This window comes from Myotis brandtii, unplaced genomic scaffold (genome assembly GCF_000412655.1).
Source record: "Myotis brandtii unplaced genomic scaffold, ASM41265v1 scaffold733, whole genome shotgun sequence".
Lineage (NCBI taxonomy): Eukaryota > Metazoa > Chordata > Mammalia > Chiroptera > Vespertilionidae > Myotis > Myotis brandtii.
The window spans coordinates 2,388,667-2,401,588 of record NW_005370908.1 but is presented as its reverse complement, the minus strand read 5'-3'; positions in this window follow the sequence as shown (position 1 = coordinate 2,401,588).

Genomic DNA, 12,922 nt, shown 5'->3' with positions numbered 1-12,922 from the left:
TGAATCCAAAATGTCATTTTAATGTGATAATTGCTATTCCTTTTCATATGAATTAGTGGTTCTCACACTTTAATAAGCCTCAGAGTCACATGGGGAGCTAGTTAAAACACAGTTGTCTGTGTCTCTCCTCTCTGGTTTAACAGGTGTGAGTTTAGACTGGGGAATTGTATTTCTAACAAGTTCCCAGGTGATCAAGGCTGCTTAGTTGTGAGTAGCATTAATCTAGCTCGTCTGTGAGTAGGATTTATCTAGCTAAGAAGAGGTATTAGCCTGAGGCTATCCAGCAAATGCCTCTGTGCAGGGCTTGGGCGGGGCGGGTCCCACGGGATCAACAGGGTGGGCGGAGTGAGCAGTTATGGCTGATCTCAGTCCTGTCCTCAGAGGCTCTGCCTCTCAGTGTCCCAGCAACCGCTGCAAACCTCGGAGAGAAAGCTGCCCTCGAGTTCCAACCGATGCCAGACAGTCCCGCTTCTCCCGTTTGAGTCTGGGTCCCTAGAGACTCGCCCGGATCTGGAGCTCAGAGTCTGAGGCTCCCTCCCGATTGAAACAGACAACCGTGCCCTCAGCCGCCAGCCCTCTCCGCTTGCAACCTCTGCACCTTAGTATTTTCCTTCCGCACTGTGCCTCCTCCGAATCTCGGTATGCTTTTCTCTTTCCTCCTAGTTGTGGAACTTCCACTCAGCCAGCCTTCCTGTGGTTCTGGGTGATGTCTGTTCCGTCTTTTAGTTGTATTTTTGAGGTGGTTGTGCGAGGCAGCAATCTCTGGTGTTTACCTATGCCGCCATCTTGGTTCTCCTGTAACTCTTCTTTTAATGTGTGTTTGAAAATAAGTATTAAGTTTGTTTTTCTATTTTTGTTTTGTTTTGTTTTTCTTTTACGGAGACATTTATCCTGCTTGTCCATTCAGGAGGGGATGATCACTAAGCTAGCTGCCCTTTTGCTGCCTCCTTTAAATATTATATGTCTTTTTCCACTGACTCTTTTGTTTCTTCTTATTATTTATATATTTTTTCTATTTAATTTACTGGATGATCAGGCTTTCAGAACCAAGGTAGTTCTATTCAAATGGGCTGAGATTAATTATTTATTCACCTTTCTGGTGGGTGGAAAGGTTGCAAATACATCTAATCTTTATATTGTTCATCAGCCCTCCCTGTGAATAAGATAATTCAGTAGGTTTGGCACATACTTTGTGAATGAGTAGGGTTCCTTTGACCTTTAATTTTCGAACTGCCTCTTAATTATTCTATGCCTGCTATTCCATTTTCACTTTGCAAGAGCTGTTTCTTTGCTAAGTGCTCATTTCTTTTTAAAATTCAGTTTCTATGAGGAACTTTTTCTTAACGTTCTTTGAGGAAATTTAATTTAGATTTTGGGGGGAAGTTTTCTTCTCTGCCTTATATTGCCTTTGTTTCCTTAAAGTTTATTGTAACTTTTATTTACTTTGGCCTCTGAATTTTACATTGAAATCTCTCTCAAATGTCTGATAATCCTTGGCTACCTGGTCATATTTATGAGTGAAATAGTGAAAATTCTACTCTGATGTTCTCAGAGAAGAGGGTTTTCATGCAGTTACTGGGTGTGTACCTGGGAGCCACCCAATAACTGCATGATAAGAATTCATTGATCTTTTGTCTAAGGGTGTAAGGCAGGCTAGCAGCTTTCTGGGAGCCTAGTGAGAGAAGAGAGCTTTGGTTAAATAATAGTTGGTATATAGACTCCCGTGGAACGCTGTTTTTAGAATGGTTTGGCACCCTTGTTTTCACCTATTGCTAGTATTCTGAAAACATACTTCTCTCATTCAAACTCCAACCTTCTATGAGTGGGGAGCACAGTGGTTGAGTCACAGAAATCACCTGATAGTTGGAATTGAGGAGCGAACCCAGGAGAATTTAACTGCCTCATATAAAAAGTGTCAGTCTTTTTTTAATTTAACCTTTAACCTTGCTTTCAGAAATACCTGATGCCTCTGTTTTTAGTTATTTCAAAAGTTTAGTGGACAAAAAAGTATGCTTTTGTCCCAGTAATTCTCAGCCATTTACAAAATTTGTATCAAGTCAACTATCTGCTTCCTTGATTCATCTGATGGTTTACTATAATTTTCATAGGGTTTCCGGAGAAAATGAAGATTAACTCTTGTGTTCAATTACCAATTGCTAAGAATTCTCAAAATTAAATGTATCAAAGTAAGGGAAAAAGGATGTGCCTGGTAATGTTGGAGGAGGTCATCAAGAGGACATGACCTCCAGTTGACCTGTGCACTGGAGGCGCAATCAGGAGCTCCTCCCCCATCCCCTGTTCCTGAAATGTACATCCTGCCCACCCTTTCCACACTAGGAGTTGTTCAAGCATGTAGCCTATAGAAAGGTGTTATTGGACTGAATATGTGACTGGCCCAGTTAAGGCCTCTATACAAACGTAAAATGGCGGCAGGTGCAGAGATCTGCTTGTCTCCCAGCTCCCCCAGACAAGTCTGGTAAGTATGTTCCCTTGCTTATTTAACCTGCCACCTACCAATCTGGAGTGGCCTGCTACTTGCTTTGGTTATCCTTTGCCCGCTGTGTCTGTGTCTGTGTGTGTGGTGAGGAGGGGTTGGTAAGTTAACCAGTAAATGTAGTAAATGGGTTTTTGACCTTTATGTGGGGAAGGGTGGTCTGTTAGTTAACTTCTTATGTGCCCCTACATGAGAGTGGAGACACCCTGAAAATGCCAGCTGGTCTAATGCTTGTTTGAGGAACTGCATGTAGCTCTCGTCGGCAAAGAAGGGAAGCAAGTGGCTGTGGGCAGTGGGCTGGCCTTGGCTGTGGGTAGCGCTCAGCCACCCATGCCTAACTGGAGAACTGGAGGTGGAAGCTGGAGTGAGAAAGTTGGAGGATGAGCTAAGGTTAGAGGAGGACTTGTGTCTACAACTCTTCTAGCTTTGGAGTTAGAAAAAGAGGTAGGGGAGCAGGATAATACATTGAAGACTTTAGTGTGCTATTTTGTAAAGCTAAGAGGGTGCAGCTGCCATGGATAAAGTCCAAGTGCTTGTGACAAAGCCTGAGTGGGACACTAAGAGGTAAAATGAGGTGAAAGTGAGGAGAATGAAGAGGAGGACGTTGAAGTGGTTGACCATAAAATGAATTTAACCTTGGGTACTGTCTGACTCCCAATACAAAGGAAACCAAAAACAAAGTAAAAACAACCCCAGCCAGTGGGGCAGCCCCCAATCCAGGAAAGGCTCATGAGGAGAGAACACACTCGTGCTGAGTTTATTGTTATAAGTTCCCAGGTGATCAAGGCTGCTTAGTTGTGAGTAGCATTAATCTAGCTCGTCTGTGAGTAGGATTTATCTAGCTAAGAAGAGGTATTATTGTAGCATATCCTCAGATAAGCTTTATTATTAAAGCATAGTTTCACCTGGTCCATTCTCTCTGACTTGCAATTTTTGCTACCCAAGGACAACCATGCCAATTTTTTACCTTTATTATGTCATACACTTCCATATTTGCAGATAGTGTGTGTATATTATTTTTCTCTGAGTATTTTTGTCTGTTTTTGTTTTATCTATTGTTTTCCTATTATATAAATGTGTATTTAACAATATTATTCTTCTCTTTTTCTCAACCTTCAGTGTAGTTATAGCACTAATTTTTGTTAACCAATACTTAGGTAAGAGTATTCATATCTGAATCCAATAGTGTGCTATAATCATCTTTCCTTTTTTGTAGGTTATTTTCCCCCCTTTAGCCTTACTAATAGCCTTACTTTTCATTTGCTTGAACTTTTACATACAGGGTGGGGCAAAAGTACATTTCCATTGATAGCCTACAAGGGCAAACTCTGCAAAACTCTATGGGTTAAATCTGCCTCCAGGTTAGAGTAATCAAATCAGTATTGATGGGAAATACCAATTGGGAACCAGCAAGTCTGCTGCTCCCACAAAAAAATGGTAACAATTGAAAAATATAAATTGCCTGGGAAGGCATGAGTATTAAGTTTGCTTTTCTATTTTTGTTTTGTTTTGTTTTTCTTTTACGGAGACATTCATCCTGCTTGTCTATTCAGGAGGGGATGATCACTAAGCTGCCCTTTTGCTCCCTCCTTTCAATATTATATTTCTTTTGCCACTGACTCTTTTGTTTCATATTATTATTTATATATTTGGCCCCAGTCCTAGGAGTGTATCATGCTGTGTTGGATTTAGCAAATGCGTTTTTTTGGTATACTCCTGGCTATTGAGTCACAAGATTAAGTTGCCTTCATGTGGGAGAGGGAATAATGAATCAGGCTTTCAGAACCAAGGTAGTTCTATTCAAATGGGCTGAGATTAATTATTTATTCACCTTTCTGGTGGGTGGAAAGGTTGCAAATACATCTAATCTTTATTGTATCATGCTGTGTTGGATTTAGCAAATGCGTTTTTTCAGTATACTCCTGGCTATTGAGTCACAAGATTAATTTGCCTTCATGTGGGAGAGGGAATAATGGACCTTTCCAATGCTTCCCCAGGATTACCTTCACAGCCCCACAATATGTCAGGGATGGTACCCCAAGATCTCTCTGTTCTCCTTTCCCACATCAGTAAAATGGGCCCATTATATTGATGATGCAGCACTAACATGAGGACAGTCTCTACTGCAGGACACTGCAGACTTTGTTGGAACATCTGTGAGGGAAAGGATAGGCAGTGAACCCACAAAAAATTCAAGGCCCAGGCACTAATGTAAAGTTTGGGGAGTCATTGGTTGATTAAGACCCATGTTGTCCAAGAAGCTGTAGTTGGAAAGTTGCAAGCCTATCCAACCCCTAGGAATGGGAAAGAGGTACCAGCTTTTATAGACACTTTGGCACTTTGGAACTTTGGAGGAACCCACCCCCCCCGCACCCACCTGGAACACCGCCTCTATCCTTTATACCCCCTGGAAAAAAAAAGCACATGTGGAACTGGGGATCAGAGCAACAAGTCACCTTTGAGAAGGCAAAATACTAATGAAACAGATTAAAGCTCTGGGCATCTTCCAAGTAGGGCTACCATTTGAATTAGATGTGTCTGTGACTTTGGAAGGTATGGGTTGGGCTCTGGGGCAGAGACAACAGAAAGAGAGAGTACCCCTAGGATTATGGTCCCAGTTCTGGAACCCCCATACATCAGCAGCTCCTAGCAGTGTGCACAATGCTTTTCCAGGTAGAGCCTCTCCCAAAGGAACAGCATATTATATTAAGAACTTCCTTTCTTTTCAAGGGTGGGTTGAGAATGTTTCATCAGCCCACTTCTGCCATGGCTCAAAAATCTCACACTGGCTTAAGAAGCATGCTTGTTTGCAGCAGAGGAGCACCCTGTCCACCAGCCCACTGTCTCTAGACACTAGACAAGCCGTGGGCAAACTACGGCCCGCGGCCCGGATCCGGCCCGTTTGAAATGATCAAGTCAACTATCTGCTTCCTTGATTCATCTGATGGTTTACTATAATTTTCATAGGGTTTCCGGAGAAAATGAAGATTAACTCTTGTGTTCAATTACCAATTGCTAAGAATTCTCAAAATTAAATGTATCAAAGTAAGGGAAACAGGATATGCTTGGTAATGTTGGAGGAGGTCATCGAGAGGACATTACCTCCAGTTGACCTGTGCACTGGAGTCGCAATCAGAAGCTCCTCCCCCATCCCCTGTCGCTAGACCCATAGAGTATGTAGATATTCCAAATACTCTACCTATATCCTTGTGACAGCCCCTATGGCCTGTAGGGAGGGAGTGTGGGAAATTCTGGCTGATAGTAGCTCTATTTCCATTCTTTCAAAACAAGTGGATCTTTTATAAGCTAGAAAGATGGACTGGCAGATACTTTTTCATTAGCAAAATAGTTGTATGGTTTCAAACTAAGATGGGTCTAGTCACAGCAACTTGCCCAAATGGTCTGTAGTCTCTAATCAGTCTAACACTGACACCATCTATAATAATAAAAGCGTAATATGCTAATCAGATCAGACAGCTGAGCGACCTTCCAGACAAAGCCACCAGACCACCAGGGGACAGACACTCAATGCAGGAGCTGTCCACAGGCCCCAGGCCAGCCAAGCTGGGTGCCAGCAGGGCCCCCTGATCACCCCACTGGTCACCCCACAGAGGAAGGTGACTAGTGGCAGCAGTGGGTGGGGCGGGGCCAGCAAACAGGTGGTGCCAGCAGGGCCACCCTCCCCCCGATCACCCCACCGGTTGCCGCACAGATCGGCCCTGATCACCGGCCAGGCCTAGGGACCGTACCCATGCACGAATTTTGTGCACCGGACCTCTAGTCTGGATATAAACAGGTATTAACTTCAGCAGCCAATAGGTTGAACTCAGATTGGTTTTGCTGGTGAGCATTCTGGAGCCCAGGATGGTAATCCTTCACACTACAAATGGCAGAACAACCAGTTGCTATGATGCACACTGACCACCAGGGGGCAGACACTCAATGCAGGAGCTGTCTCCAGCCTGCAGGCCCCAGGTAAGCCAAGCTGGGTGCCAGCAGGGGCCCCCTGATCACCTCGCTGGTCACCCCGCAGAGGAAGGTGACCGGTGGCAGCAGTGGGGGGGGGCGGGGCCAGCGAACAGGTGGTGCCAGCAGAGCCACCCTCCCTGATCACTGACCAGGCCTAGGGACTGTACCCATGCATGAATTTTGTGCACTGGACCTCTAGTCTGGATATAAACAGGTATTAACTGCAGTAGCCAATAGGTTGAAATCAAATTGGTTTTGCTGGTGAGCATTCTTGAGCCCAGGATGGTAATCCTTCACACTGACAGTTGGGCTGTTCTAAAGGGATTAACCCTATGGCTTGGACAACGGGAAGCTGAGGGGCAGGTGATCATGAATAAGCCCTTGTAGGATTAGGATATGTGGAAAAACATTTGAGTTTGCCTGCAAGAGCCTGAGGCAGTCCTCACCACCTTCCAAGTCCAGGCTCACAAGGCACTCACACCCCTGGCTATCAGGAAGCTCATGTCTTTGCTCAAGTATGCACCCTAGCAAATGACCCTTCAGTAGATAGTACAGCAGATTTTTTTGCACAGAAAGACTGGCCACTGAAGTGGCTGTGGGATGGAATGTGGCCAAGGATGCTGGTTTGCCCTTGAAATGCAGTCACAAGATTAATGTATTAATAGCATGTCTTGTGTGTTGTAAACAATGCCCAAGACAATCGCCACAGGTGTCTGAGGCCATCCACAAAATTTCCCAGCAGGTGCTGGATTGGAAAATGATTATATCGGCCCCCTTCCTCTGTGTGATGGTTCTAAATATGCCCTATTTTGTGAGAAGACTGTGTCTGTCCTAATATAAACTTTCCCTATCATTGTGTAAAACAGGCTGCCACCATTAGGGGGTAAGAGAAGCTGGGTTCCATGTATGGATACCCTTGTGGAATAGATAGTGATTGGGGTCTCATTTCAAAGGTCATGATGTGCCAGACTGGGCAAAGGAACATGACTTTGAATGGAGGCCCCATCTCACCTATAACCAGCAAGGAACATGTTTGGTAGAAAGGAAAAATGGAATATTAAAGCAGAAGGTTAAATTACTAACAGATAAAGCACCTTGGTTGGCTGGACTAAAGTGCTATTTCAGGCTTTATTTTATTTATTTTTTAATGTATTTTGTTGATTTTTTATAGAGAGGAAGGGAGAGGGATAGGCAGTTAGAAACATCGATGAGAGAGAAACATCGATCAGCTGCCTTCTGCACACCCCCAACTGGGGATGTGCCCGCAACCAAGGTACATGCCCTTGACCGGAATCGAACCTGGGGCCTTTCAGTCCTCAGGCCGACGCTCTATCCACTGAGCCAAACCGGTTAGGACGTATTTCAGGCTTTAATACATTCGAATGATCAGCCAGCAGGGCCTGTGACCCATATGCCAGACTGGGGACCCAGCCAACACATCCAACACCTGAAAAGTATGGAAGACAAAGAGAGCCATTGCTCCTCTTACTTGTGGATCAATGAGCTACCCTGCTGAGAACCCAAGTCCCATCATGCCTGGGAAAGACATTATCTACTGGAATTTGCAATGTGACATCCCACAGAGATGAGTGAGTTTCTTTGTACCCCTGGGTGAGAGGGAACAACTCAATCCCAGTATGTCTGCTGCAAACCTGACATATTAAAATGCATGATACCTGGAGTGAAACATGCACCATTAGAGAGAGAGGAGAAGCTGGGAGTCCTAGTTGGCCCCTAGTTATCTCTTCAGCCAGACAGTGCTCCTCCTCCAGCCAATGTGGATGGTCTACACAACCAGGTCAACTTCCTAAAGCTGCCAACCTCCTTCTCCTCAAGGCCAGGTGGGCACGTTCTGTTTTCCACCTGTATAATCATTTGGCCATTCTCTTTGTCCCTCCACTGCCTGGTGGACTTTATATCACACTAGAGCCCAAACTGGCTCTCTAAAATCTCCTGAGGGGTCCTGGATTATGAGAGGGCACAGGCCAGTCTAAGGGACTCCACGGGTGCACGAGCGGGGCTGGGGAGGGACATGGGAGGTTGGCCAGCCAGGGAGGGACCGCGGGAGGGCTCCAGGGCATGTCTGGCCTTCCTCGCTCAGTCCCTATCATCTGGACCCCAGCAACAAGCTAACCTACCACTCAGAACGTCTGCCCCCTGGTGGTTAGTGCACGTCATAGAGACTGGCCGACCAGTCAACTGTCTGCCCCCTGGTTGTCAGTGTACTTCATAGGGAGCGGTTGAGTGGCCTTAGCATATGATTAGCATATACACTTTGATTGGTTAAATGGCCAAACGGACGATCAGACACTTAGCATATTAGGCTTTTATTATATAGGATAGACGTCCTTATAGAATTCACCCAGCAAGCCTCGAATGGTAGACAACAGTCTGTCTTTTCTGAATAGACACTCAATGCAGGAGCTGTCTCCAGCCTGCAGGCCCCAGGTAAGCCAAGCTGGGTGCCAGCAGGGGCCCCCTGATCACCTCGCTGGTCACCCCGCAGAGGAAGGTGACCGGTGGCAGCAGTGGGGGGGGGCGGGGCCAGCGAACAGGTGGTGCCAGCAGAGCCACCCTCCCTGATCACTGACCAGGCCTAGGGACTGTACCCATGCATGAATTTTGTGCACTGGACCTCTAGTCTGGATATAAACAGGTATTAACTTCAGCAGCCAATAGGTTGAACTCAGATTGGTTTTGCTGGTGAGCATTCTGGAGCCCAGGATGGTAATCCTTCACACTAACAGTTGGGCTGTTCTAAAGGGATTAACCCTATGGCTTGGACAACGGAAGCTGAGGGGCAGGTGATCATGAATAAGCCCTTGTAGGGTTAGGATATGTGGAAAAACATTTGAGTTTGCCTGCAAGAGCCTGAGGCAGTCCTCACTGCCTTCCAAGTCCAGGCTCAGGAGGCACTCACACCTCTGGCAATCAGGAAGCTTATGTCTTTGCTCAAGTATGCACCCTAGCAAATGACCTTTCAGTAGATAGTACAGCAGATTTTTTTGCACAGAAAGACTGGCCACTGAAGTGGCTGTGGGATGGAATGTGGCCAAGGATCCTGGTTTGCCCTTGAAAATCAGTCACAAGGTTAATGTATTAATAGCATGTCTTGTGTGTTGTAAACAATGCCCAAGACAATTGCCACAGGTGTCTGAGGCCATCCACAAAACTTCCCAGCAGGTGCTGGATTGGCAAATGATTATATTGGCCCCCTCCCTCTGTGTGATGGTTCTAAATATGCCCTATTGTGTCAGAAGACTGTGTCTGTCCTAATATAAATTTTCCCTATCATTGTGTAAAACAGGCTGCCACCATTAGGGTGTAAGAGAAGCTCGGTTCAATGTATGGATAACCTTTCATTTGGCCATTCTCTTTGTCCCTCTGCTGCCTGGTGGACTTTATATCACACTGGAGGCCTGGTGCCCAAACTGGCTCTCTGATATCTCCCGAGGGGTCCTGGATTGGAGGGCACAGCAGGCCAGGCCAAGGGACCCCACTGGGGCACGATCAGGGCTGGAGAGGGACATGGGAGGTTGGCCAGCCGGGGAGGGACTGCGGGAGGGCTCCAGGGCATGTCTGGCCTTCCTAGCTCAGTCCCAATCAGGTGGACCCCAGCAGCAAGCTAACCTACCAGTTGGAGCATCTGCCCCCTGGTGGTTAGTGCACATCATAGTGACTGGCCGACCAATCAACTGTCTACCCCCTGGTGGTCAGTGCATTTCATAGGGAGTGGTTGAGTGGCCTTAGCATATGATTAGCATATACACTTTGATTGGTTGAACGGCCAAACGGACGATCGGAGACTTAGCATATTATGCTTTTATTATATAGGATATAAGTCCTTATAGAATTCACCCAGCAAGCCTCGAATGGTAGGCAACAGTCTGTCTTTTCTGAATACTGATTTAAATGTCTCTAATGACAAAAGCTGTCCTCCAAAGCAGATGTCCAAGGGCATGAATACTGCCTTGCAAGGAGGCACCTGTGCCATTATCTAAAGTGAATGTTTTGTGTTCATAATGAGTCTGCTAATGTGTCATCTTTATTAATTCATATGAGGACACAAGTAAATGCCCACCAGTCTATGTGACTTAGAAAATCAATGATTCCAATCATGGGGCTCTTGGTAGAAAAAAATTGTTACTTATTTGGGGAATTATTATCTTAATCTGTGTTTATCTTGCATGTGTCTAAATTCTTGTAGAGGCCTCTGCCTCCAGTGCAGCCAGATAGCTGCCAAATGAGCCATCTCAATGCTAATAAAAAACCTTGCTGACCACTCACGGCCAATTGAGGAAGAGGGGGTGTGGAAAATTGTAAGAGCCAGTGGAAGGGTGGAATGTTGGAGGGAGCCATTAAGAGGATGTGACCACTGGTTTCCCCATGACCTTGACCTGGGCATTCAGCAGCTCCTCACCCACTTTCCCTTAACCTTGGAATGTATGCCCTGCCCACCATTCCCACAAAGTTTTCAAGGATGTAGCCTTAAGAGTAAGGTTTTGTTGGACCACCTGGACTGAACACCTTACTGAACCAGTTAAAGCCTCTCTATAGGTTAAGATTCTGGCCAGGTGCTGAGACCTACTTGTCTCATAGCACAGACTAAGACAAGTCTTGTATGTAGTTCCCTTGCTTATTAAACCTGCCACCTACCAACCTGGAGTGGTCTGTGTCTTTCTTCAGTCTCTCCCTTCCTTCTGTGTAAGGGGGCTGGTGTGCCAACTAATATGTAACCAGACAGAACTTTGCATATTTGGATTTAGCACAACTGTTTCTCCATGTTTCATGTCAAAACTTATTTTGAAACTATTTTAATCTGAAAGTGATGTATATAAATTGGTATTATTTAAATCAATGTGAAAGATTTTCTTATTGCTGAGTACTTACCATTGTAAATGCATGGCTGAGACAAAACATGGATTTTATATTCTAAAGTTATCTGATTATTTAAAACTTCAGATTCATAGCTGAGTTTAATTATAAAATCATTATCAATTAGGAAAAAATGCATGACATTTTTTTTCTAGTGTTTGCTACTATTCCCCAATTGTTTTTCACATTTCCTTCTATTTTTACTTTATTCTTTTCTGTTAATTTTGTCATAGCTTTTCTTTCTTTATATCTTCCTTTTAAAAAATCTCCTTGTTTTTATATCCTTCATTTTACTCCGTTATCCTTGTATGTTTGTTTATTCCTGTTTTTCCTGAAATCACCACTCTTATAAATAAATTCCTTTAAATATATAGGGTTTGGATAATCTTTCTCTGATTTTTAACTACATTGTTTTTCTTTGTTAGCTCCATTTCATTCTTTCAAAAGTAAATGAATCTTTTAAAATCTATAAATATGGACTGAAGGTAGATAATTTTTATGAGCACAATAGTTGCACTATTTCAAACTAATAAGACACTTCATTTGCCTTGAAAAGTCTCATAGAATAAAATTTCCTTGCTGAAATTATTCTTTAGTTTTACCTAAATTGAAACTTTAAAAAATCTTTCTTTACCTTCTTCTGTAGATATATTTCTTAGTTCAAACATAAACTAAATAAAAAGGAAATGATATATAAATATGAAAACATTTATTTTATATTTTCTTGATTATTAAGATTGGTGAAAATAATATTTATTTAAAACATTTTTCTATTACCAAAAATAAACACCATAAAAATAGTAGCTTCAGCAATGTACACAGAAATACTTTTCAAGTTGACATTAGAACATACTGGGTTTTACCAAAGCACAAAACTTATGTTGTGACTGCAATTGTTGAGTGGGTGATAGTTTTCAACTGTAAGCATAACCGGTTAACATACTTTAACAGAAGTCTAGATAGGAGGCAGTATTTACTAGTTTTTAAGACCACAATTTTGGTCTTAACAGAATGGGTCCAAGTTCTGACTTTGCCACTGTGATTTAATTCAAGTTATTTCAGTTCTCTGGGCCTCAAGTTTAATAGGCAGAAAAAATGGAGATTTACAAACAAAGACTATCATAAAGATTGAACAATCTTCAATATACAGAGTATTTAACGTAGTACCTGGCACATAGTGAGCATTCAATGAATGGTTGCTAATATTACTATCAGGCCATTCAAATACACTTGATCAAAATTAATGAAACCATACAAATTGCAAACAAAATTCATTTCATTTCATACCAAAATTGATAGCATTACTAATATTTACACTTTGGGCAAGTGAAAACAGCTAGGCTTTTATGCTCATGAAAGGTGAAACGCTGAATTATTACTAAAGTCTCTGTATGAAATAAAATAGAAAAGGGTAGATGTTGTGGTTGACACATGAAACCAGAAACACCAATCAGGAAGGATATATGCACTCCTGTATTCATAGCAGCACAATTTACAATAGCTAAGATTTGGAAACAACCTAAGTGCCCATCAGCAGATGAGTGGATTAAAAAACTGTGGTACATCTACACAATGGAATACTAC